This window comes from Arachis ipaensis, chromosome B10 (assembly GCF_000816755.2).
Source record: "Arachis ipaensis cultivar K30076 chromosome B10, Araip1.1, whole genome shotgun sequence".
Classification (NCBI taxonomy): domain Eukaryota; kingdom Viridiplantae; phylum Streptophyta; class Magnoliopsida; order Fabales; family Fabaceae; genus Arachis; species Arachis ipaensis.
Window position 1 is genome coordinate 60,295,180 of NC_029794.2, and position 23,990 is coordinate 60,319,169.

Sequence of the window (23,990 nt, forward strand, 5' to 3'; positions counted from 1 at the left end):
TAGTAGTGTAACTGCTGCCTATGAGAACTTGAGGGAACAAGTTCGGGTTATTGCTCCCGAGGCCGACCTGACCCTCTTTAGCTTGGAGAACGTTGTCAGGGATGGCAAGGTTGTCCCTGATGACGAGGATGAGGATGATGTCGATCCTCTCCCTGTAGCCTCTACCAAGGTATCGACTTCTGCTGTCCTTGCCGAGGTTGGTCCTCCCGCTTCTGACCCCGACTGCCAGATCTTGAACCGGGATGATGGTACTGTAGATGCCGTTCCTCTCCAGAGTCGGCCTCTGTCTCCTCGGCCTGATGCTGCTAAAAAATCTTCTGACCCTTAGTTTTAACTTTATTCTGGATATGTAGTTGGCCCGGCTTGTGGGCTTTTTTAAACTCTTTATGTTTTGTTAATTGCTGACACTTTCCCGTTGCTTGCCTAGCAACTTTTGTTTTTTATGAAAAACAAATGGTAGCATGCTTTAGCTTTTTTGAGATAGGTTTTGGTGGCCTCCGAGGCTTTTATAACCTTGTGGATGATATCGCGCTTTTTGTGCTTGACTTGGTGTCTCTTTTTGGATTGCTTTGTACTTTGTATCTTGAATCCTTTGTGGTTGTGACTAGGTAGGTCTAACTTGATTCTTGGTTCGTTCTCGCTCCGGCTTGTATTTCTGATGATTTGTAACCGATTTCTTCAAGTTAGTCCTCCGAGTTGTTTTCGCAGTCCTTTTCTAAGTTATCTTTGTAATCCCTTTCCTGGATCTTTATCGGATATCTTCCCGGGATTACTTTCATAACTTTTTTAGTAGTAGGAGTCCGACTTCATTATATCGGTCTCCTTTAAGTTATTTTTGTAATCCTCTTTCTTGGATCTTTGTCAGGTCTCTTTCAGGGATTGCTTTGATAACTTTCCAGTTGTAGGAGTCCGACCTGGTTATATCGGTCTCCTTTAAGTTATTTTTGTAATCCTCTTTCTTGGATCTTTGTCCGATCTCTTTCAGGGATTGCTTTGATAACTTTCCAGTTGTAGGAGTCCGACTTGGTTATATCGGTCTCCTTTAAGTTATTTGTAGTCCTCTTTCTTGGATCTTTGTTAGATCTATTTCAGGGACTATTTTGATAACTTTTGAGTAGTAGGAGTCCGACTTGGTTATATCGGTCTCCTCTAAGTTATTTGTAGTCCTCTTTCTTAGATCTTTGTCAGATCTCTTTCAGGGACTATTTTGATAACTTTTGAGTAGTAGGAGTCCGACTTGGTTATATCGGTCTCCTTTAAGTTATTTGTAGTCCTCTTTCTTTGATATTTGTCAGATCTCTTTCAGGGACTACTTTGATAACTTCTCATTTTGGGCTGACTTTGTCGTGTCGAGCCCTTCTAAGTTAAAGTAATCCTCTTTAATAGGGTTGGCCAGACCTCTTTCCAGGGTTTACTTATAACTTGGATTGACTTGGTCCGACTTCTCAACGTCGGCCAGTCTTTAAGTTATTATTTTAGCAATCCGTAAGACCTCGTCAGGTTCTTTTTTGGATCACTTTCGATAACTTCTTACATTATTCTGTTTTCATCTTTGCCGATTTGTAAAAAGTGGTTGTCATCTCTAGATCGTCCTTTGGGTGAATCGCGTTTTCACCTTTATCGGACGGTTGTCTTTATCGTGATCGTGCAGTGAAATTGTTTTTCACTTTCTGCCGATCTGTTGCTTTATAATCGGATGATGAATGCTTTAGATTAATGTGTCTTGAAATCTTTGTAGAATATCTAAAATATATTTTATTTAAAGGAAAGGTGCAAATATATACATATGGGATTGTCTGAGTCTCAACTTGGTGCCTAATTAAAAAACCTTTTCAGGAAAAAGAGTGCATCCAATGATGAGATCTTTTGTCTTTTCTAACTGTAGTACCTTCTTAGGTTGCAAGCGTGCCATGACCTGGGAAGCTCTCGTCTATCGAGTTCAGACAGCCTGTAGTAGCCCTTTCCAAGTACTTCTATAATTCGGTAGGGTCCTTTCCAATTTGCTGCCAGCTTTCCCTCTCCTGGTCGAGTTGTTCCGATATCATTTCGGATTAGGATGAGATCATTTTCTGTGAAATTTCTCGACACTACCCTTTGACCTGGTTATTGAATATGGAACCCCAAACCTTGTGACAATGTTTCGATATAAGAATTTCCGGCTTCTTTGAGCGGTGGCATTGGCTAGGGGCTCTGCCTCAATCCACTTTGTAAAGTAATCTACTCCCACTATGAGAAATTTAACTTGTCCTGATCCCTGTGGGAAAGGGCCGAGAAGATCGAGTCCCCATTTTGCAAACGGCCAAGGCGAAGTCACGCTGATGAGCTCTTCTGGCGGGGCGATGTGAAAGTTGGCATGTTTTTGACATGGTGGACATGTCTTTACAAATTCTGTGGCTTCTTTCTGTAGAGTTGGCCAATAAAATCCTGTCCGGAGTACTTTTTTGGAGAGGGCTCGTGCTCCGAGATGATTGCCACAAATGCCGTCGTGTATTTCTTCTAGCACTTCCCTTGTGTTGGAGGTCGGCACACATTTTAATAAAGGTATTGAGATTCCTCTTTTGCACAGAATGTTGTTTATGATGGTGTACTACTGTGCCTCCCATTTTAGCTTCTTTGCCTCCTTTTCTTCTGCGGGGAGTGTTCCTTCTTTAAGGTAGTTGATTATGGGGGTCATCCATCCTTGGTCCTGACTTGTTATGGCCAGGACTTTTTCCTCTTCTGAGATTGACGGGTTTTGCAACATTTCCTGGATGAGGCTTCTATTGTTGCCCTTGGTTTGGTGCTGGCTAGTTTTGAGAGTGCATTAGCTCGGGCATTTTGTTCGCGGGGTATGTGGCAGATCTTATATTCCCCGATTTGTTCGAGTAGTTCCTTGGTTTTATCCAAATATTTTTTCATGGTGGGGTCTTTGGCTTGGTAGCTCCCTGTTATTTGTGATGTGACCACTTGTGAATCACTGTAAATGTTGAGTTTTTGAGCTCCGACCTCTTTAGCCAGCTTCAAACCAGCTAATAATGCTTCATATTTCGCTTGGTTATTGGAGGCCGGGAACTCGAACTTGAGGGAGAGCTCAACTTGGGTTCCTTGGTTGCTTTCTATTATCACGCCTGCGCCGCTTCTAGTTTTATTTGAGGAACCGTCCACGTAGAGATTCCATTCTGTGGGAGTTTCCAGGGTATCTGTGAATTCTGCAATAAAGTCGGCCAGATACTGTGATTTGATGGCCGTCCGAGCTTCATATTGGAGGTCGAATTCTGACAACTCGACTGCCCATTGTAGAATTCTGCCTGCTAAATCTGTTTTCTGCAATATTCCTTTTCTAGGCTGGTTAGTTCTAACCTTAATGGTGTGAGCCTGGAAGTACGGGCGGAGTCGTCGAGATGTTAGGATGAGAGTATAGGCAAATTTTTCTATTTTCTGGTAGTTCAGCTCGGATCCCTGTAGTTCTTTGCTAATGAAGTAGACGGGTTGTTGCCCATTTTCGTCTTCTCTGACTAGTGCTGAGGCTATCGCTCGGCTTCCTACTGCGAGATCTAATATGAGTGGTTCTCCTTCTCATGGTCGAGATAGGATAGGTGGCCGTCCTAAGAACTCCTTGAAGTCTTGGAGAGTGATAAACCCCGATTTCGTGGTTTATCTTGTGCTCATTTTGGGAGATTTTATCAATAATTCTCACACTTATTCACAAGAAATGCATGGTTTTGTGTTCACTTCCCAATATTGCTCTATGATGAGAAACATGCTTGTTTTACCTTGAATTTGCCATATTTTAACCCTCTTCTATTGTCATTCGATGCCGTGATATCTTTGTTGAGTAATTTCAGGAGTTATAGGTTAGGATTGACTCCACGCGCATCGGCGCACATGAAGAATTGAAGTATTGGAAGCAGCAGCATCGGCACGTCCGCGCACTCTACGCGCTCGCGTGGGTGGGACTGGATAGAAGCGGCGGGCAAGGATGGACGTATCCGTGCAGATTGGGAAATTTCCATCGATGCACACGCGCAACTGGCGCGCACACGTGGATCACAAAAGTTATCGGCACGCGCGCACGCATGGCGCGCACGCGTGGGAAGCTGCACGTGACCTCATTAAGAGAAATCGTGCCTGGCGATTTCTGAGGCCAAGAAGGCCCAATTTCAAGCTGTTTCTGCATGGAAAAGACCCAAGAATGCTGAGGGGAAAGGAGGAGAGAGTCATTTTTGGAAAAGAGACATTATTTTGAGAGTTTTTCTTGGTTCTTGGGATGATTCTAGAGAAAGAAACCATTGTTCCTCTCTAGATCTAGTTTCCATTTTGATTTTTCCTTGTTGATTTGTGAATTGGATTTTGTTGATTACAGTTTTAATTGTTCAATTTAATTTCCTTGCTATAATCTCTCTTACATCTAGTGATAGTTTTATGATTCTTGTAATTGTTATTTTACCCATTTCATGAATATTGTGAATCTTGTTTTGTTGATGTTACATTGATGATTTCTATGTTTAATCTTGTTGATTGTTTAATTGTATGTTGATCATTGTTAGTGGGTATTTGTAGAATTCAATTTAATTACTATTTTGAACATGTCTTTCATAAGCGCTTACCAAGTGTTTGATGAATTGTTTACTTTGATTATGGAGTAGTTTTTCACACTCTTGGCCTAGGTCAAGGGAATTGGGTAAACTTGAGTCATTGGGTCTAATGGATTTGATGATTTGGGAGCCCTAGGTGGTCAATTTGATACTCATTGACGCCAACCCACTACTAATCTAATTAGTAGGTAGGTTGGGACTTATGGGTTGATGTGGCCAGGGCCATTTGACGTACTTCAAGTTTAGGGGTAGATATCACGTACTTAAGACTTGGGAGTAGACTTAATGAGCTTGGTTCCTCATAATTGTCAAGATGAAGTGTTGGACAATGATTGTGACCCCAATTCCCATGCCTAGCCAAGAGTTGTTTTTAGCATTCATATTTGAAACCCGATTTCCAATTTCACGTATCTTAGAAGTAGTTATTCGTTTAGCTTAAGGTAGAATTGAGTAGAATATTGCTTGCTCATTGGAATTGCTTGTTTTTTTGCTTACGTAGTTGAATTCGTTTGTTGCCATTTAAGATTACTTGCTTGTTGAGTTTTCCATTTACTTTTATGTTCATAACTCTCAACCCCAGATTTCTAACCAATGTCGAAGCGCATGTTTGCCCATTCTTCGTGAGACGACCCGAGGTTTGAATACTTCAGTTATTTCTATTGGGGTTGAAATTGTGACAACCAAATCCCTCTTCTAAATTTGACCCCAAGGCTTGTTGTTGGTAGGCTATACTCACAACGAGGTGATATTAAAGAGAAAAATATTACCAATACAACATCCCTTGGTTGCGAGAGCGAGTGTCAAATTTATGGCGCCCTTGCCGGGAAATGGTTGCAACGTATGCCTCGATGTTGGTTATGTGAATATGTGAATATTGTAGATATTTTGCTCTTTCAATACTTAGCTAGAGTTTAAATTTCTTTTGCATTTGTACTATGACTTTCAAGTTTGATGACTCGGTCACAACCGAATTCTAGCTTAGCCAATTTTGATCCCGAGATTGAAAGAACTTTGTTACACACTCGGCAAGCTAGAAGGCGATTGGACTACACGCCTAGTACTTCGGCCTCTCTTGAGGAAAACACCGAATTACTAGACACCGCCGAGGGTGACTTGGAGTCTGTTACTTCCTATTCTTCTGTTGATACTGCTAATACATCTTTGCATCCTACAGGTGAGCCACACATGGCGAAACCACGCCGGATCACTTTGCATGAGCAAGGAGCTCCAGATATCATACTTCAACCGTTACAAGCAAGATATCCTAACCTTGATCCAAACTTTGAGTTGAAGAGTAGCTTGATAAATCTACTTCCTAAGTATCATGGGTTGCCGGGTCAAGACCCCATCCGACATTTGAAGGATTTTCATGTAGCTTGTTCCACGGCTCGAAGGCATGGAGCCGATGAGGTAGCCATCATGGTTTTTGCCTTTCCTTTTTCTCTTGAAGGACAAGCAAAAACATGGTTTTATTCGCTACCGGATGATATTGTGACTAATTGGGATTTCCTGAGAAGAGAGTTTCTTGACAAGTTCTTCCCACCGGAGAAGACCGAATACATCCGGAAAGAGATTTCAGGCATAATGCAAAGAGACCAAGAGAGCGTGTATGAGTATTGGTCTCGGTTCAAGAGGTTATTGGAGTCATGTCCACATCACGGAATGACCACTCGCTTGCTCATTAGCTACTTTATCGGAGGTCTTTGTACGGAAGATAGAAGATAGCTTATCGCCTCTAGTGGCGGGTCCCTTTCGAAAAACAAGACGAAAGGAGAAGCTTGGGATTTGATAAAGGATGTCGCCGAATATACGCAACACGCAAGAGCAAGGAATAACCCCCTTAAGGGTGTGGTAGAACCGTCCCCTTCTGAAGCAAGTCTAACCAAGGCACTTGGGGATATGGCCACCATCCTTACACAAATTCAAAGAGATCAAAGGGAGTATTACTCCATCAAAGCCATCCAAGCCCCTCCTCCGGTTGCTCAACTTGAAGGCCCTCCTAGGATTTGTGGTTTGTGCTCTAGCACCACACATTACACCGACCAATGCCATCAAATTCAAGAGGAACATGCCCTTGTGGTAGCCAATGTGAATTACAACAACCGTCCACCATATCCTTCTCAAGGCCAGAACAACTACCATCAAGGTAGCAATCAACAACAAGGGTGGAGAGATAATTCACAAGGAAACAATCAGAACCAAAGATGGAACAACCCTTCTTCTCACCACAATAACAACCCATCTTCATTCCAATATCACCACAATAACACCAACTACCAAGCCAACCAAAACCAAAACAATTACACCAAGTACCAAACACCACACCATAGACAACAAAACCAAACTCCTATATCTTCCAACAATCAAGTTGATGAGCTTAGAGCCGCTATGGAAAAACGAGATGAGATCAACAAGGCTCAATTTGAGACCTTGAACACTCAGTTGGCTAACCTCACCAACATACTCTCAAAGATGAACATGTCAAACCAACCACCAACTCCCAATAACAACACCACCCAACCATCAAGTTCATCCAACCTTCCATCCCAACCCCAACCAAACCCAAGAGGCGGTCTCAATGCCATTACACTACGGTCGGGGACTACATTGGAGGAAATACCCCCAAAAATCATGGGAGAGATGCATGAGGAAGAGGTAGTTGTTGGAGCTCCACATAAAGAAGAGGTGGTAGACAAAAGGCATGAGGAAGAAGGAGTAAACCTCAAGGAACCCAAGAGGAAAGCCGTAATCGATGAATCAATTCCTATTCCATTTCCTTCCATGGTGAAGAAAGCAAAGAAGACACCGGAATTTGATTTAGACATGCTCCAAGTGTTCAAAAAGGTTGAGGTAACCATACCACTCCTTGACGCTATTCAACAAATCCCCAAGTATGCAAAATTTTTGAAAGACTTGTGTACACACAAGAGTAGAATAGGGGAATTGGAGACCCTATCCTTGGGTAGTTCGATCTCTTCCTTGATGGAACCTATTCCAAGAAAATGTGGTGATCCTGGACCGTGCTTAGTGTCTTGTTGTATTGGTGGATACACTTTTCATGACTGTATGTGTGATCTGGGAGCTTGTGTTAGCATCATGCCGTTTTCCATCTATGGGCGATTGAATTTAGCTCATTTGAAGAAGTCGGCGGCGAGATTTGCCTTAGCCGATAAAAGTGTGATCACAGTAATGGGAATAGCTGAAGATGTACTTGTGGCAATTAAGGATTTGATTTTTCTGGTTGACTTTTACATCCTTGAGATGCCCCCAACAGAAGGTAGAAGCTCATCCTCCGTTCTACTTGGTAGACCTTTCCTCAAAACCTCCAAATTCAAGCTAGATGCTTTTACTGGTATATATTTCTTTGGAGTTGGAGACAAGACTATCAAGTTCAATTTAGAGGAAGCCATGAAACATCCTCCCGAAGAACATTTTATGCTCCGATGCGATATAATCGATGAAGTGGTAGCGAAAGTACAAGAAGAAGATCATGACAAGTCGTGCCACCCCACCGTTGAGAAGATAGATGACCAAGAGGATGAACTTAAAGAAGTTGTCAAGAATGAGTCCCATGAGCTTGATGAAAAGGAACCTCATCTTGAGATGGCAAGTGAACTGAAACCCCTCCCCTCTCATCTGAAATATGCATTCCTAGAAGACTGTGGGTTTCCGGTTATTATAGCTAGTGAGCTCTCAAGTGAGGAAGAGGAAAAACTCCTAGACGTTCTAAGAAAGTACAAGAAAGCGATAGGATGGAGCCTTGCGGATATTGTAGGGATTGACCCGTACAAGTGCATGCATAGGATATTTCTCCAAGACGGAGCCAAGCCGGTTCGGCAACCGCAAATGAGGCTCAACCCAACCATCCTTGATGTAGTGAAGAAAGAGGTCACCCAGCTACTGGATGCAGATATCATATACCCTATTTCCGATAGTGAGTGGGTGAGCCCGGTTCAAGTTGTTCCCAAGAAGTCGAGCATCACAACGGTCAAGAAGGAAGACGGAGAAATGGTCACTAAAAGAGTGCAAAATGCGTGGCGAGTATGTATTGACTACAGAAGATTGAATGCCGCCACACGGAAGGACCATTACCCCTTACCCTTCATCGATCAGATGCTAGATCGCTTGGCAGGTAAATCTCACTACTGTTTTCTTGATGGATTTACTGGATATTTTCAGATACATATTGCTCCTGAAGATCAGGAGAAGACCATGTTTACATGTCCGTTTGGAACCTTTGCCTATAAATGGATGCCATTTGGATTATGTAACGCACCCGCCACTTTTCAGAGGTGCATGATGAGTGTCTTCTCCGATCTAATGGAGAATTGTCTAGAGGTTTTTATGGATGATTTCAGCGTTTATGGTGTCTCATTTGATTGTTGTTTGGAGAGCTTGGCCAAGGTCCTAGCTAGATGTGTTGACACCAACCTTGTCTTAAATTTTGAAAAATGTCACTTTATGGTAAGACAAGGTATAGTGTTAGGACATGTAGTATCTCATGAAGGCATTTTTGTGGACCCGGCCAAGGTCGATGTTATCACTACTTTGCCTCACCCCTCATCTGTGAGGGAGGTCCGCTCGTTTTTGGGACATGCAGGATTTTACAGGCGCTTTATCAAGGACTTCAGCAAGATTGCCTTGCCATTGTCGCGCCTACTCCAAAAAGATGTGGATTTTGAGTTTGACAGTGACTGTGTAAAAGCTTTTGAAGATTTGAGGAAAATTCTCACCATAGCACCGATTGTGCGAGGCCCCAACTGGACGTTGCCGTTTGAGATAATGTGCGATGCGTCAAACTATGCTGTGGGTGCCGCGCTTGCACAGCATGAGGGTAAACTTCCTTATGTCATTGCTTACTCTTCTAAGACACTAGATGCCGCACAATCCAACTATACCACTACCGAAAAAGAACTCTTAGCCATTGTTCATGCCTTAGATAAATTTAGATCTTATTTGCTAGGTTCAAAGATAGTGGTATACACGGATCATGCAGCTTTGAAGTATTTATTGACAAAGAATGAGTCAAAGCCTAGACTCATAAGTTGGATTCTGCTTTTGTAAGAATTCGACAATTAGATTAGGGACCGGAGTGGATCTCAAAACCTGGTTGCGGATCACTTAAGCCGCATTGAGAATTTAAAAACTGATCCATTTCCGATCAATGACTCATTCCCATTAGAAAGTTTGCATGCTGTGTCAGCTAGTTTTCCTTGGTTTGCCCCAATGGCAAACTACTTGGTTGCAAAAATCTTCCCTCCTAACTTTTTGAAAAATCAAAGGGACAAGTTGAGGAGTGATTCCAAATACTACATTTGGAATGACCCTCACTTGTGGAAGAGAGGTGTAGACCAAGTAATCTGAAGGTGTGTCTCGGAATCCGAATTTCAACCAATTCTGGAAGCTTGTCATTCGTCCGACTGTGGTGGCCACTTTGGCCCACAAAGGACCGCTAAAAAGGTGTTGGATTGCGGATTCTGGTGGCCAACCTTATTCAAGGATGCTAACCGACTATGTGTATCTTGTCATCAGTGTCAAAAGTCAGGAAACACATCCCAAAGGGATGAAATGCCTCAACAACCTATGTTGTTCTGTGAGATATTTGATGTGTGGGGCATTGACTTTATGGGACCGTTTCCTAACTCTAGTGGGTATCTGTACATTCTGTTAGCGGTTGACTACATGTCAAAGTGGGTGGAGGCCGTACCTACCCGCCTTGACGACACCAACACCGTTGTTTCTTTCATTAGGAATCACATTGTATGCCGTTATGGGTCGCCATGAGCAATCGTGAGCGACCAAGGATCCCACTTTTGTAACAGGAAGGTAGAAGTATTGCTCAAGCGCTATGGAGTATCGCATAAGGTTGCCACTACTTATCATCCGCAAACAAATGGGCAAGCGGAAGTTTCCAACTGGGAAATCAAAAGAATCTTGGAAAAAGTGGTCAATCCACAAAGAAAGGATTGGAGCTTCCGGCTAGGAGATGCACTATGGGCTTACAGAACAGCATACAAGACTCCGATAGGAATGAGTCCCTTTCGGATCGTCTATGGCAAGGCATGCCACCTTCCGGTGGAGATTGAGCATCGAGCATACTGGGCGGTAAAGCAGTGCAACATGGATTTGGCCAAGGCGGGTGAAGCTAGGAAGTTACAATTAGAAGAACTTGAGTGTTTGAGGAACGAGTCATATGAGAATGCCCGAATTTATAAGGAGAAGACTAAGGCATTCCATGACCATCACATTCGAAAGAAGGACTTTAAAGAAGGAGATGAAGTCCTCCTCTACAACTCAAGGTTCCGATTTATGCCTGGCAAGCTCCGTTCTAGGTGGGAAGGACCTTTTAAGGTGAAAGAAATGAAGCCCTACGGATTGGTGGAATTGTTTGATCCCAAAGGTGAAGCAACTTTCAAGGTGAATGGGCATAGGGTGAAGAAATATCATGGTTGCAAACCTCCAAGGGAGCTAGAGGTGTACATATTGGAGGATGCACCAAGTCGCGTGCGCGCCGGTTGCGAATTCCCTTTTTCAGGCCAAAAACCCGAGAGTTGGGCCAACTTTGTGCCCAACTCGCGCCAGGCACCCACGCGTTCGCGTACATGCCGCCTGCGCGCAACATTGCCAGTTGACCATCGACGCTCACGCACACAGTGCGCGCGCGCGCCGATGGGGCTGTGTGGAGCCTCTGGTACATTTTCCAGAGAGTTGTGCCACAATTGGGCCAACTTTGTGCCGAAACTGACGCGTCCGCGCTTAGTGCGCGCCCGCACCAGATCTCAAATACCACAAGCACGCGTTCGCGCATAGTGCGCGCCCGCGCGCATGCCTCCCTGGGTCACCCTGGTACAAAAACCAGAGACTTGAGCCGGGTTTATGCCACTTTTGTGCCGGAGGCACAACTCCTCTGGCGCACGCGCGCCATTGCCGCATACGCGCCATCAGCCAGCACCTTCATGACGCGCCAGTGCACCTTGCGCGCGCGCGCCATATGCGCGAATCAGATTAATATTTCGCGCCGTTTCACTCCGTTCTCACTCACATCCCCTTTCTTTTTCTTTCATAGTTCACTCTTCCCCTCTCTTCATCACTTCCCTTCTCTTCTTCTTTTCCCACAACCCACCACCTTTGTCTCCGGCCACCCACCAGTGACAACCATCTTTTCCGGTGGCGCTACACTTCTCTTACTTCCTCTCTCATCTTCACAAAAGAAGATTCAACCTTGCTTTTTCATACTCTTCAAGGTTTGACTTTTTTTTTCCCTCACCTTTACCTTTTCTTATGTTATTTCTTCTAATTAAATGCTTCTTGCTATCTTTCTTAGTTTCCCTTTTGCTTGTTAATGATATCTCTTGCTTTTGTTTGCTTCTTTTCTCTATCTTTTCTTTGTTTATCCATGGATGTTGAACTTGAACTTATATTGCATTACTAAGTGTTTTATCACTATTTTACGATTGTGTGATGTTTATGTGGTGATTGATGTTCTATTTTGGACTTTAGATTGGTTTAGTATTTCATAATTGCTCATTGCTTGATTATTGCACGCCAAGTGTTCGAGGAAATGCACAACTACCATTTTGGCTCATTTTAGTCATACACTTTCAAATTGGTGCTCCCTTCTCATTCACTTGCTTCCTCTTCAATGCATTGAGTCTAATTTATGTGCTTAAGGTTCATACTTACCAATCCCATATTAATTGAACATGACTTGCTTTTGCTAAGGATGCTTGAGACTACTCTTCTCATGCTTTTGCATGCATTACCTTCTCTTGCATCACATGCCGAGTGATATAACCCCTGCATTCATATTCATCATGGGCATGACATATCACTTGCATGTTTTTATCAAATTGTTTCTTGGGATTAATGTTTTCCTTTCTCCCCTTTCCTTTTAGGATGGCCACCAAAAAGGGCAAGGAGGTAGCTTCGAGGAAACCGGCCACAAAAAGGGTGCCCCAAAAATCGAATTCTAAGGCGCGTTCTTCAATAGGAGCCAAACCTTTATCAAAGAACGGAAAGACACCCGCTCTTATTGATGAGGATAACAAGGGCAAACCGGCAAGAGACTCATCAAGGTTCCTTAACCGCTTTTGTGAACTTCGGTTCCCATCCATAGCGGCAAGGAACTATCATCCTGAGCACTTACTCGCTCCGCCGGATAGGGTTGCTCCTTATATTCTACCCCGTATCGAAAAGCGAGGATGGGAGTTTCTTTTGAGGAAACCAAGGGAAATCAACCTCTCTTGGGTGGAAGGATTTTACACTAACTACCATCTCTCTTCTCTTCGATCGGTGTACATGCGCCGGAAGCAAGTTTCAGTTTCAGAAGAGGCTATTCAGCAGGTGCTCAATGTTTTACTAGTGCCAATTGACATGGATGGATACCAAGAAGTCTTGTGTCAGTGAGTGGAGTACAGATTTAATTGGGACTCAATTCTCCAAGTCATCGCTGAGCCTGAAGCATCTTGGATCCATGGTAGACAGCGGATGAGGCCCAAAAGTATCGATGCTCGCTTCCTCTCTGTGGAAGCTAGAGCCTGGGTGCAGATCCTTTCCCACTATGTGCTACCTAGCACTCACAGGTCGTCCATCACAGCGGACCTTGCTTTGCTTGTCTGGTGTATCCTCACGGAGAAGCCGGTGAACATCCCATTTCTTGTCAAGCAAGCAATGAGTCAAGTCCACGACCGAGGTAACCTGCCGTTTCCAGCTTTGGTATCTGACTTAGTTTCTGCTGCGGGTGTTTCTTGGGAAGCCAAGGATAAGAAGATCATGGTTCCGGCTAAGGGCGATGTGGTCCCAAGCGGAAAATACCTATATCTTCCCATGAAGAAAACCAAGCCCCGACATGGTCCCACCACTTCTTTGTCCCTCCAGCTCATCTTCACCACCACTGAGATCCACAGATCAAAGGATAGAAGACCTTCACCGGAAGCTGGATAGGTATGAGCGGTGCAACCACTGCCGATACACCCACCTCAAAGAGCTTCTGAGTCGTGTTGCCCCTAGCATGGAGGAGCCCGAGATATTCACCTCCACCTCGAACCCAAGCGATGAAAGTTCCGATGGGGGAGATAGTGAAGACTCCGGTCCCGACCGTCCCTTAAGTATCATTCGTAGCACGGAGGACCGTGCTAATTTCTAAGTGTGGGGAGGTCGTTCGACCGATCTCCATGGGTAACATTCTCTTCTCTTCAATAACCATGGAGTTATGTTTTGCATAGATATTAGTATATGGCACGCATAGTTAGTTTATTTCTTGTAAATACCCTTGCATGATAGTTAGTTTTATAGAATTACTTGGTCAAAGCAATAACTTTCTCTCCAAGAAACTGTGTTCTGGGTGACCTACCAAAATTTTGAAATTTTCTTTTTTGCAGTAAACTTGCTTTAAGAATGTATTTTGGAACATAGTGATTGAGTCAAGAACACAAGCATGAAAGTTTTGAGCCTATTGCATGGTTACATCTTTTAACCATTATTTCCATTCTTGTATGCATATCTCTCTCCATGAATGTGATCCTTGATTTGTCTAATTCTATATGTTCATTGCTTTGTGTATGAATGTATTTGCGTGATTGAGGCCATTGTTTCATTAACCACTTTTCCCAAATAGCCTTAACCCTTATATCTACCATTGTTAACCAATTTTGAGCCTTTGATAAACCCTCTTGTTCTTAAACAGAGCATGCCAACAACCCTAAGCAAAAATCCATGAATGTCCCTGAATTTGAATCCTTGATTAGCTTAGGTAAGTTAGGTTGTGTATTATTCATACAGGAGGGGTATACTTTGGGAATTCGGGTAGATATATAGGCGTGTAATTGTAGTGTAATTGAAAACTCTAGGATTTTAGGAACATACTCATGTGTTAAATGATTGCACCGTATGCATTGACACTTTAGTTCACTAAGAAACCCCAAGGAAAAGGGGATGTTGATAATGTCATATAGATTAAAAAAATAAATAAATAAATATATAAATCCCCGAGATAAAGTAATAAAAACAATGCATATAGTAGGTGGACTGAAAAGAAGCCATGAGTATGCAAAAGGGTAGAAATTCAAGGTTAGCTAGGAATATATTGTAGTTGTATAGGTTGTTTTAGGTGTCTAGTGGGATCCGAGGTTGATCAAGGACTCAAATTTTAAACCCACTTAGCCATATACATCCTTACCTTCACCCTAGCCCCGTTACAACCCATGAATAAGACCTCATGATACTTGTAAGCATGCATTAAGTAATTGTCGATTGATTAGATGAAAGACAAATCTTGGAAAGCATGATTAGGAGGAGATTGAGTGACGAACCCTAGACACTTGAGCGAATAGAGCGGATACACTTCCGGTGAGGGTTCGATGCTCAATGCTTGTTCCCGGCTTTCACAAGCGTTCCTTCAGCAAGTCATATGCACTCTTTAGTGATACTCAATCTGGTAGAACTCGTGAACCGCATACTATCTTCACCCTATATGCTCACATGTATTCTTGAAGGATGGATTCACTTTTGACCAAGTAGGTAGATAACCTTACATTAGTTACATGCATCCGTTTAGATACTTAGCATTTCATAAACCATTTCCCATCATAATCTTTGGTCTTTTTATTTTTAAGCATGAGGGCATGCTTGGTTTAAGTGTGGGGAGATTTGATAAACCCCGATTTCGTGGTTTATCTTGTGCTCATTTTGGGAGATTTTATCAATAATTCTCACACTTATTCACAAGAAATGCATGGTTTTGTGTTCACTTCTCAATATTGCTCTATGATGAGAAACATGCTTGTTTTACCTTGAATTTGCCATATTTTAACCCTCTTCTATTGTCATTCGATGCCGTGATATCTTTGTTGAGTAATTTCAAGAGTTATAGGTTAGGATTGACTTAGAAGAGAGGGAGAAAGCATGTACAAAAAGGGAGGAACATGAAGAATTGAAGTATTGGAAGCAGTAGCATCGGCGCGTCCGCGCACTCCACGCGCTCGCGTGGGTGGGACTGGATAGAAGCGGCGTGCAAGGATGGATGCATCCGCGCAGATTGGGAAATTTCCATCGACGCACACGCGCAACTGACGCGCATGCGTGGATCACAAAAGTTATCGGCGCGCGCGCACGCATGGCGCGCATGCGTGGGAAGCTGCACGTGACCTCATTAAGGGAAATCGTGCCTGGCGATTTCTGAGGCCAAGAAGGCCTAATTTCAAGCTGTTTCTGCATGGAAAATACCCAAGAATGCTGAGGGGAAAGGAGGAGAGAGTCATTTTTGGAAAAGAGACATTATTTTGAGAGTTTTTCTTGGTTCTTGGGATGATTCTAGAGAGAGAAACCATTGTTCTTCTCTAGATCTAGTTTCCATTTTGATTTTTCCTTGTTGATTTGTGAATTGGATTTTGTTTATTACAGTTTTAATTGTTCAATTTAATTTCCTTTATAATCTCTCTTACATCTAGTGACAGTTTTATGATTCTTGTTAATTGTTATTCTACCCATTTCATGAATATTGTGAATCTTGTTTTGTTGATGTTACATTGATGATTTCTATGTTTAATCTTGTTGATTGTTTAATTGTATGTTGATCATTGTTAGTGGGTATTTGTAGAATTCAATTTAATTACTATTTTGAACATGTCTTTCATAAGCGCTTACCAAGTGTTTGATGAATTGTTTACTTTGATTATGGAGTAGTTTTTCACACTCTTGGCCTAGGTCAAGGGAATTGGGTAAACTTGAGTCATTGGGTCTAATGGATTTGATGATTTGGGAGCCTTTGGTGGTCAATTTGATACTCATTGATGCCAACCCACTACTAATCTAATTAGTAGGTAGGTTGGGACTTATGGGTTGATGTGGCCAAAGCCATTTGACGTACTTCAAGTCTAGGAGTAGATTTCACGTACTTAAGACTTGGGAGTAGACTTAATGAGCTTGGTTCCTCATAATTGTCAAGATGAAGTGTTGGACAATGATTGTGACCCCAATTCCCATGCCTAGCCAAGAGTTGTTTTTAGCATTCATATTTGAAACCCGATTTCCAATTTCACGTATCTTAGTAGTAGTTATTCGTTTAGCTTAAGGTAGAATTGAGTAGAATATTGCTTGCTCATTGGAATTGCTTGTTTTTTTGCTTAAGTAGTTGAATTCGTTTGTTGCCATTTAAGATTACTTACTTGTTGAGTTTTCCATTTACTTTTATGTTCATAACTCTCAACCCCGGATTTCTAACCAATGTCGAAGCGCATGTTTGCCCATTCTTTGTGAGACGACCCGAGGTTTGAATACTTCGGTTATTTCTATTGGGGTTGAAATTGTGACAACCAAATCCCTCTTCTAAATTTGACCCCAAGGCTTGTTGTTGGTAGGCTATACTCACAACGAGGTGATATTAAAGAGAAAAATCTTACCAATACAACATCCCTTGGTTGCGAGAGCGAGTGTCAGAAAGCTTGCTCACATTCTGTCGTCCATTCGAACTGTTTTCCCTTTCTTAAAGTAGCATAGAAGGGGAGAGATCTTATCGCAGCTCCTGCTAAGAATCGGGATAGGGCGGCCAGTCTCCCGTTGAGTTGTTGTACTTCTTTGACACAGGTTAGTCTCTTCATATTGAGTATAGCTTGACATTTGTCTGGATTTGCTTCAATTCCCCTTTGTGTGAGCATGAAGCCCAAGAATTTGCCTGCTTCAACTGCGAAGGTGCATTTTGCGGGGTTGAGTCGCATGTTATGCTTCCTTATAGTATCAAACACTTGAGCCAAGTCGGACAATAATGTATCTTCGCTTTGTGTTTTTATCAACATGTCATCCACATAGACTTCCATGATTTTTTCGATGTGATCTGAGAAGACTTTATTCATTAGCCTTTGGTAAGTAGCTCCCGCGTTCTTGAGACCGAAAGGCATCACGATGTAGCAGTAGTTCGCCTTTGGTGTTAAGAATGAGGTCTTTTTTTGATCTGGTGGATACATGGGGATTTGGTTGTATCCCGAATAGGCGTCCATAAATGAGAGGTATCTATATCCGGAGGAAGCATCTACCAGAGCGTCAATACTTGGGAGTGGGTATGGATCTTTTGGGCAGGCTTTGTTGAGATCGGTGTAATCGGTACACATGCGCCACTTCCCGTTTGATTTTTTCACAAAGACGACGTTGGCTAGCCATAGTGGATACTTGACTTCCCTTATGAATTCTGCCTCTAGTAACGTTTGTACTTTTTCTTCCACAGCTTGGGATCATTCTGGTCCGAGTTTTCTTCGCTTCTGCTGCACCGGCCGCGATCCTGGATAGACCGCCAACTTGTGGCACATTAGCTTAGGGTCTATGCCTGGCATGTCTGCGGCTTTCCATGCGAAGAGGTCGACATTATCTCGTAAGAATTGTATCAGTAATTCTTTTGATTCTCCTCTTAGGACCGTGCCGATATTAGTCGTTTTGTCCGAGGTGTCTCCAATCTGGACCTTCTCTACCTCACCTTCTGGGTACGGACGGAGTTCTTCTCGACGCTGAGCTCCGCCAAGCTCAATGGTATGAAACTCTTCTCCTCTGCCTTTGAGGTTTAAGCTCTCGCTATAGCAGCGACGTGCCATCTTTTGATCTGCTTTTATCGTGGCTATCCCCTCTGTAGTTGGGAATTTCATGCATAGATGCGGGATTGAGACTATTGCGCCGAGTTGATTGAGTGTTGTCTGACCTATGAGAGCATTGTAGGCTGAACTTACGTCGACCACAATGCAGTCTATTTTGAGGGTCCTAGATTGGTTCCCTTTTCCCAAAGTAGTGTGTAGTGATACGTATCCCAGCGGTTGTATCGGAGTGTCTCCTAGTCCAAACAGATTGTTCGGGTATGCTCTAAGTTCCTTTTCGTCTAAGCCGAGCTTGTCGAAGGCTGTTCTGAATAAGATGTCGGCAGAACTCCCTTGGTCTACTAGTGTGCGGTGTAAATTGGCATTTGCCAGTATAATAGTGATGACCATGGGATCGTCGTGTCCCGAGATGATGCCGGATGCGTCCTTTTTAGTAAATGTTATCGCCGGGATGTCGGGTGCTTCCTCCTTTCCCTCAATATGATATACTTCTTTGAGATATCTCTTTCGGGACGATTTGGAGATCCCACCTCCTGCGAATCTGCTGTGTATCATGTGGACGTGTCTTTCTGGTGTCCGAGGTGACCGTTCAGCTCGTCCATCATCTTCGTCTCTCCGTCTTTTTCTTTGGTCGTCATCCCGGGTGGCCAAAAATCGATCTAATTTTCCTTCTCTTACCAATTTTTCTATGATATTTTTCAAGTCGAAGCACTCGTTGGTAGAGTGCCCTCGAATTCGATGGTATTCACAATATTCCTTCCGGTTTCCTCCTCCCTTTTTGCCTTTGAGTGGCCGCGCTGGGGGATTTTTTCTGTATGGCAGACTTCTTTGTACGTGTCGACCAGGGATGCTTTGAGAGGAGTGTAGTTGTGGTATTTTTTGATTTTTTCACCCTGTCGATCTTCTTTCCTTTTGGAGTCCTTGTCTTTGTCTCGGTAGGAGGCCCCAGATTTTGAGATTTCTCCTAGCCGAGCGTTCTCTTCCATATTGATGTATTTTTCTGCTCGCTCCTGGACTTCGTCTAAGGAGGTAGGATACTTTTTAGATATAGATTGGCTGAAAGGTCCCTCTCGTAAGCCATTGATAAGCCCCATGATGGCGGCCTCTGTTGGTAAACTTTGTATGTCCATGCATCTTTTGTTGAATCTTTCCATGTAGTTGCGGAGGCTCTCCCGATCTCCTTGCTTGATCCCTAGTAAGCTGGGTGCGTGCTTGGCCTTATCTTTCTGGATGGAGAATCTGGCCAGGAACTTTTTGGCCAGGTCGTCGAAGTTTGAGATGGACTTCGGAGGTAAGTTGTCGAACCATCTGATCGCCGTTTTCGTGAGAGTTATTGGAAAAGCTTTACAGCGAACGGCATCTGAGGCATCGGTAAGGTACATTCTGCTTCTGAAATTGCTGAGATGATGGTTGGGATCTGTAGTGCCATCATGCAAAACCATATCTGGGAGCTTGAAATCTTTTGGGATTTTGGTCTTCATGATTTCCCTGGTGAATGGATCCTGTTCTTTGTGTGAATTTTCCTCAGGAGTGGCCCGAGGAGCTTATGATTTGAGGTCGGCCTCTAATTGCTGTAGTTTTTCTTCTAGTTCTCGACGTCGCCGTACCTCTCTTTGTAGATCCTTTCCGATCTCCCGTTGTTGCTGGGTTTCTTTCTCAAGTTGCATTAAGCGATCTTGAAGTGCTTCCATGGCTCCCGGATTTGGTGAGTTTTTGTCCCCGTTGGATTCCGGAGTGTCCTTTAACGTAGTGTCCACGTTCTTGTGCAGTATTCTGTTCTCCAGTTCCGAGTCGTGGTCGTTGTCATGGCCGTCCGCCATGGTTTTGGGATGACTTTCAGGTTCCCCGGCAACAGCGCCAATGTTCCGAGGGTTACCTGAAACTGGAGGTCGATCTCGGATGAGATCCTTGGTACTGGTCGGGGATGACGTGTCCGACCGGTTGGTGGCGGCCGGAGCTGTTGTGTCCGACTTGTTGGACTTGCTGCACTGCTGATCCTTGGCCACCGGAGGGTGGGGGGTACCTGCAAGAGACTCCGATGCTTAAGTTAGCACGGGTATAAAGCAGGTTTTATGTAGAATTAGAGTATGAGTTATACGTGGGTGCTCCAGTGTATTTATAGTAGTGTGGGCTGACCTTTCTGATAAGATAAGTTAGTTATCTTATCTTATCTTATCCTGTTTTGGATGAAGTCAGCTTATCTTCAAGGAAACCGCCTGTATCTCTATAGGCTGGGATTGCCTTTGGATTTGGGTCATGTTCCTCTATTTGGGCCCTTTATTGGGCTTTCCTGTCGATTTGGCCGAGCTCTTTTAGAAGAGGTCGGGTAGTCTGACCTGAAGAGGTCGGTCGCTGTGTCGCCGATTATCCCGGGTCGGATAGCTTGACCCAGGGTATGAACACCAATAATTTTGAACTAAAACCATAGCTCATCACCCTTGTTCAGAACAACTGTTCATTCGGAGGAAGAGTCCAAGAAGACCCCAATCAACATCTAACCACCTTCTTGAGGATATGTGACACGGTGAAGTCTAATGGTGTTCATCCTGACGCTTATAGACTGCTCTTATTTCCATTCTCACTCAAGGATAAGGCAGCCATGTGGCTGGAGTCTTTTCCGAAGGAGAGTTTGACAACTTGGGAAGATGTGGTGAACAAATTTTTAGCCAGATTTTATCCTCCCCGTATCAACAGGTTGAGAGCTGAGGTCCAAACTTTCAGGCAACAAGATGGTGAGACTATATGAAGCATGGGAGATGTTCAAGGATCTGACAAGGAGGTGTCCACCAGATATGTTTAATGAATGGGTGCAGCTACACATTTTTTATGAAGGCCTTTCTTATGAATCAAGAAGAAGACCATTGAGGAGGCCATAGATGTCATTGAAACTGTAGTAGAAAATGACTATTTCTATGCTTCTGAAAGAGGGAACACTAGAGGAGTGATGGAGCTAAACAATGAAGATGCTCTGCTGGCCCAAAATAAGCTCATTACCAAGCAGCTGGCTGACCTCACCAAGAAGATGGAGAGGAACCAAGTAGCAATAATCACCACTTCATCAGCAACCCAAGAAGGAGTGAATGAAGAAGCAGAGGGTAGTCAGGAGCAAGCCAACTACATTGGGAATTCATCTAGGCAAAACCATGATCCATACTCCAAGACCTACAACCCTGGATGGAGGAATCACCCAAACTTTGGGTGGGGGAATCAACAAGATCAAGGCCAAGATCAGAGACGTCACAACCCTAACAACAATGCAGCTCACCAACAATTCACACAGAGAACATATCAACACCACCATGACAACACCTCTCCACATCCATATCAAAACCAAAATAATATTTCTCATCCCTCCACCTCTAATCCCAATCCACCATCATTTAATGATAGACTCTCAAGGATTGAGCATCTAGTTGAAAGCATAGGCAAAGAGATTCAAGACAGTAAAGCGTTCCGAGAAGAAATGATGTCCAATATGCAGAATCAGGATGCTGCCATCAAGAAACTTGAGACACAAATTGGCTACCTTTTCAAGCAAATTCCCAGCCACAACCTTCGCAGCAATACTAACTTAACCCAAAGGGAGGAGTGTCAGGCTATCACCCTTCGGAGTGGGAAAGAACTGAAGGAAACCCCCCAGAAACCACAAGAAAAGGACTCAAATGAAAAGGAGGAAGAGCAGGATGGAGCTCGAGTTCCTACTTTAAGTTAACAAAAAGGGGGAAGGAGTGCTGAAGCCAGACGTCCCAAGAGTCCCATACCCTAAGTAATTGAAGAAAAAGGGGGATGATAACCAGTTTTTTAGATTTTTGGAAATCTTCAAGAAACTGCAAATCAACATACCTTTTGCTGAAGCAATAGAACAAATGCCACTCTACACCAAGTTCTTAAAGGAGCTCATGACCAAGAAGAGAAGCTGGAAGAACAACGAAACTGTGATACTAACCGAAGAATGTAGTGCTATCATTCAGCACAAACTGCCCTAGAAATTAAAGGATCCCGGGAGTTTTCAGATCCCTTGTATCATAGGAAAAATTACAGTGGAGAAGGCTCTTTGTGACTTAGGAGCCAACATCAATTTGATGTCAGTAGCTATGATGAGGAAGATGAAGATCGAAGAGGCTAAACCAACAAAAATGGCCTTACAGTTGGCAGACCGATCGTTCAAGTTCCCTCATGGCATAGTAGAGGATTTGCTGGTGAAAGTGGGAGACTTCATATTCCCGGCAGATTTTATAGTGCTGGACATGCAGGAGGAAGCCAAGACCTCCATTATCCTGGGAAGGCCTTTCTTGGCCACTGCTGGAGCTATCATTGATGTCCAAAAGGGTGATCTCACCCTGAGATTACACAATGAAAAGATGACATTCAATGTGTTCAAGGTCATGAGTTACCCATAAGAACAATTGGGGGAATGTATGAGGTTGGACTCACTTGAAGAGGAAATACAGGAGAATTTTGAAGAAGAAGAGCCCGAAAGGTTAATAGAGGAGGAGTCTACATCAAGTGAAGAGGTTGCAACAACAGAGATTGGCATACAAGGTGCACCAAAGGAAGAGGATGAAAAGATAGAGGCACCCAAACTTGAGCTCAAAGCACTGCCACCCACTCTTAAAAATGCATACTTAGGAGAAAACAAAAGTTACCCAGTGATCATAAGCTCGTGCCTCAGCCAAGATCAAGAGGATGAACTACTCAAAGTATTGCGAAAGCACAAGGATGCCATTGGATGGACTCTTGCTGACCTGAAAGGAATAAGTTCAGCCATATGCATGCATAAGATACTACTGGAAGATGATGCCAAACCATCCATTCAATCCCAAAGGAGGCTAAACCCAATCATGAAGGAAGTGGTACAGAAAGAAGTTATGAAATTATGGCAGGGAGGTGTAATCTACCCGATCTCAGACAGCCCCTGGGTCAGCCCCGTGCATGTCGTGCCCAAAAAGGGAGGAATCACTGTAGTTCCCAATGAGAAGAACGAACTAATTCCTACGAGGACCGTCACAGGATGGCGGATGTGCATAGACTATCGAAAACACAATGAGGCTACACGAAAGGACCATTTCCCTCTCCCATTTATGGATCAGATGTTGGAAAGACTCGCAGGACACGCATATTACTGTTTTCTTGATGGTTATTCAGGATATAACCAAATAGTGGTTGATCCCAGAGACCAAGAGAAAACTTCATTTACTTGTCCATATGGAGTGTTTGCCTACAGGTGCATGCCATTTGGGCTATGCAATGCACCTGCGACTTTCCAGCGCTGCATGCTTTCTATCTTCTCAGATATGATAGAGAAATTCATTGAAGTTTTTATGGATGATTTCTCGGTATTCGGAGATTCCTTTACTAGCTGCCTGAGTCACCTTGCCTTAGTATTGAAAAGGTGCCAAGAGACCAATCTGGTTTTGAACTTGGAGAAATGTCACTTTATGGTGACAGGAGGAATAGTCCTTGGCCATAAGGTTTCTAACCAAGGCATTGAAGTGGACAGGGCTAAAGTGGAACTTATTAAAAAACTACCTCCACCCAGTGATGTCAAAGCAATTAGAAGTTTTTTAGGGCATGCTGGCTTTTACAGAAGGTTTATTAAAGATTTTTGAAAAATAGCTAAGCCCTTGAGCAATCTCCTTATATCAGATACACCATTTATCTTCGATGAAACATGTAAGTTAGCATTCGAGCATTTGAATGAAAGATTGTCATCTGCCCCTATCATTTCCCCACCTGATTGGAACTTACCCTTTGAATTGATGTGTGATGCATCTGATTTTGCAGTTGGGGCAGTGTTAGGATAGAGGAAAGATAACTTAGTCCATGTGATATACTATGCTAG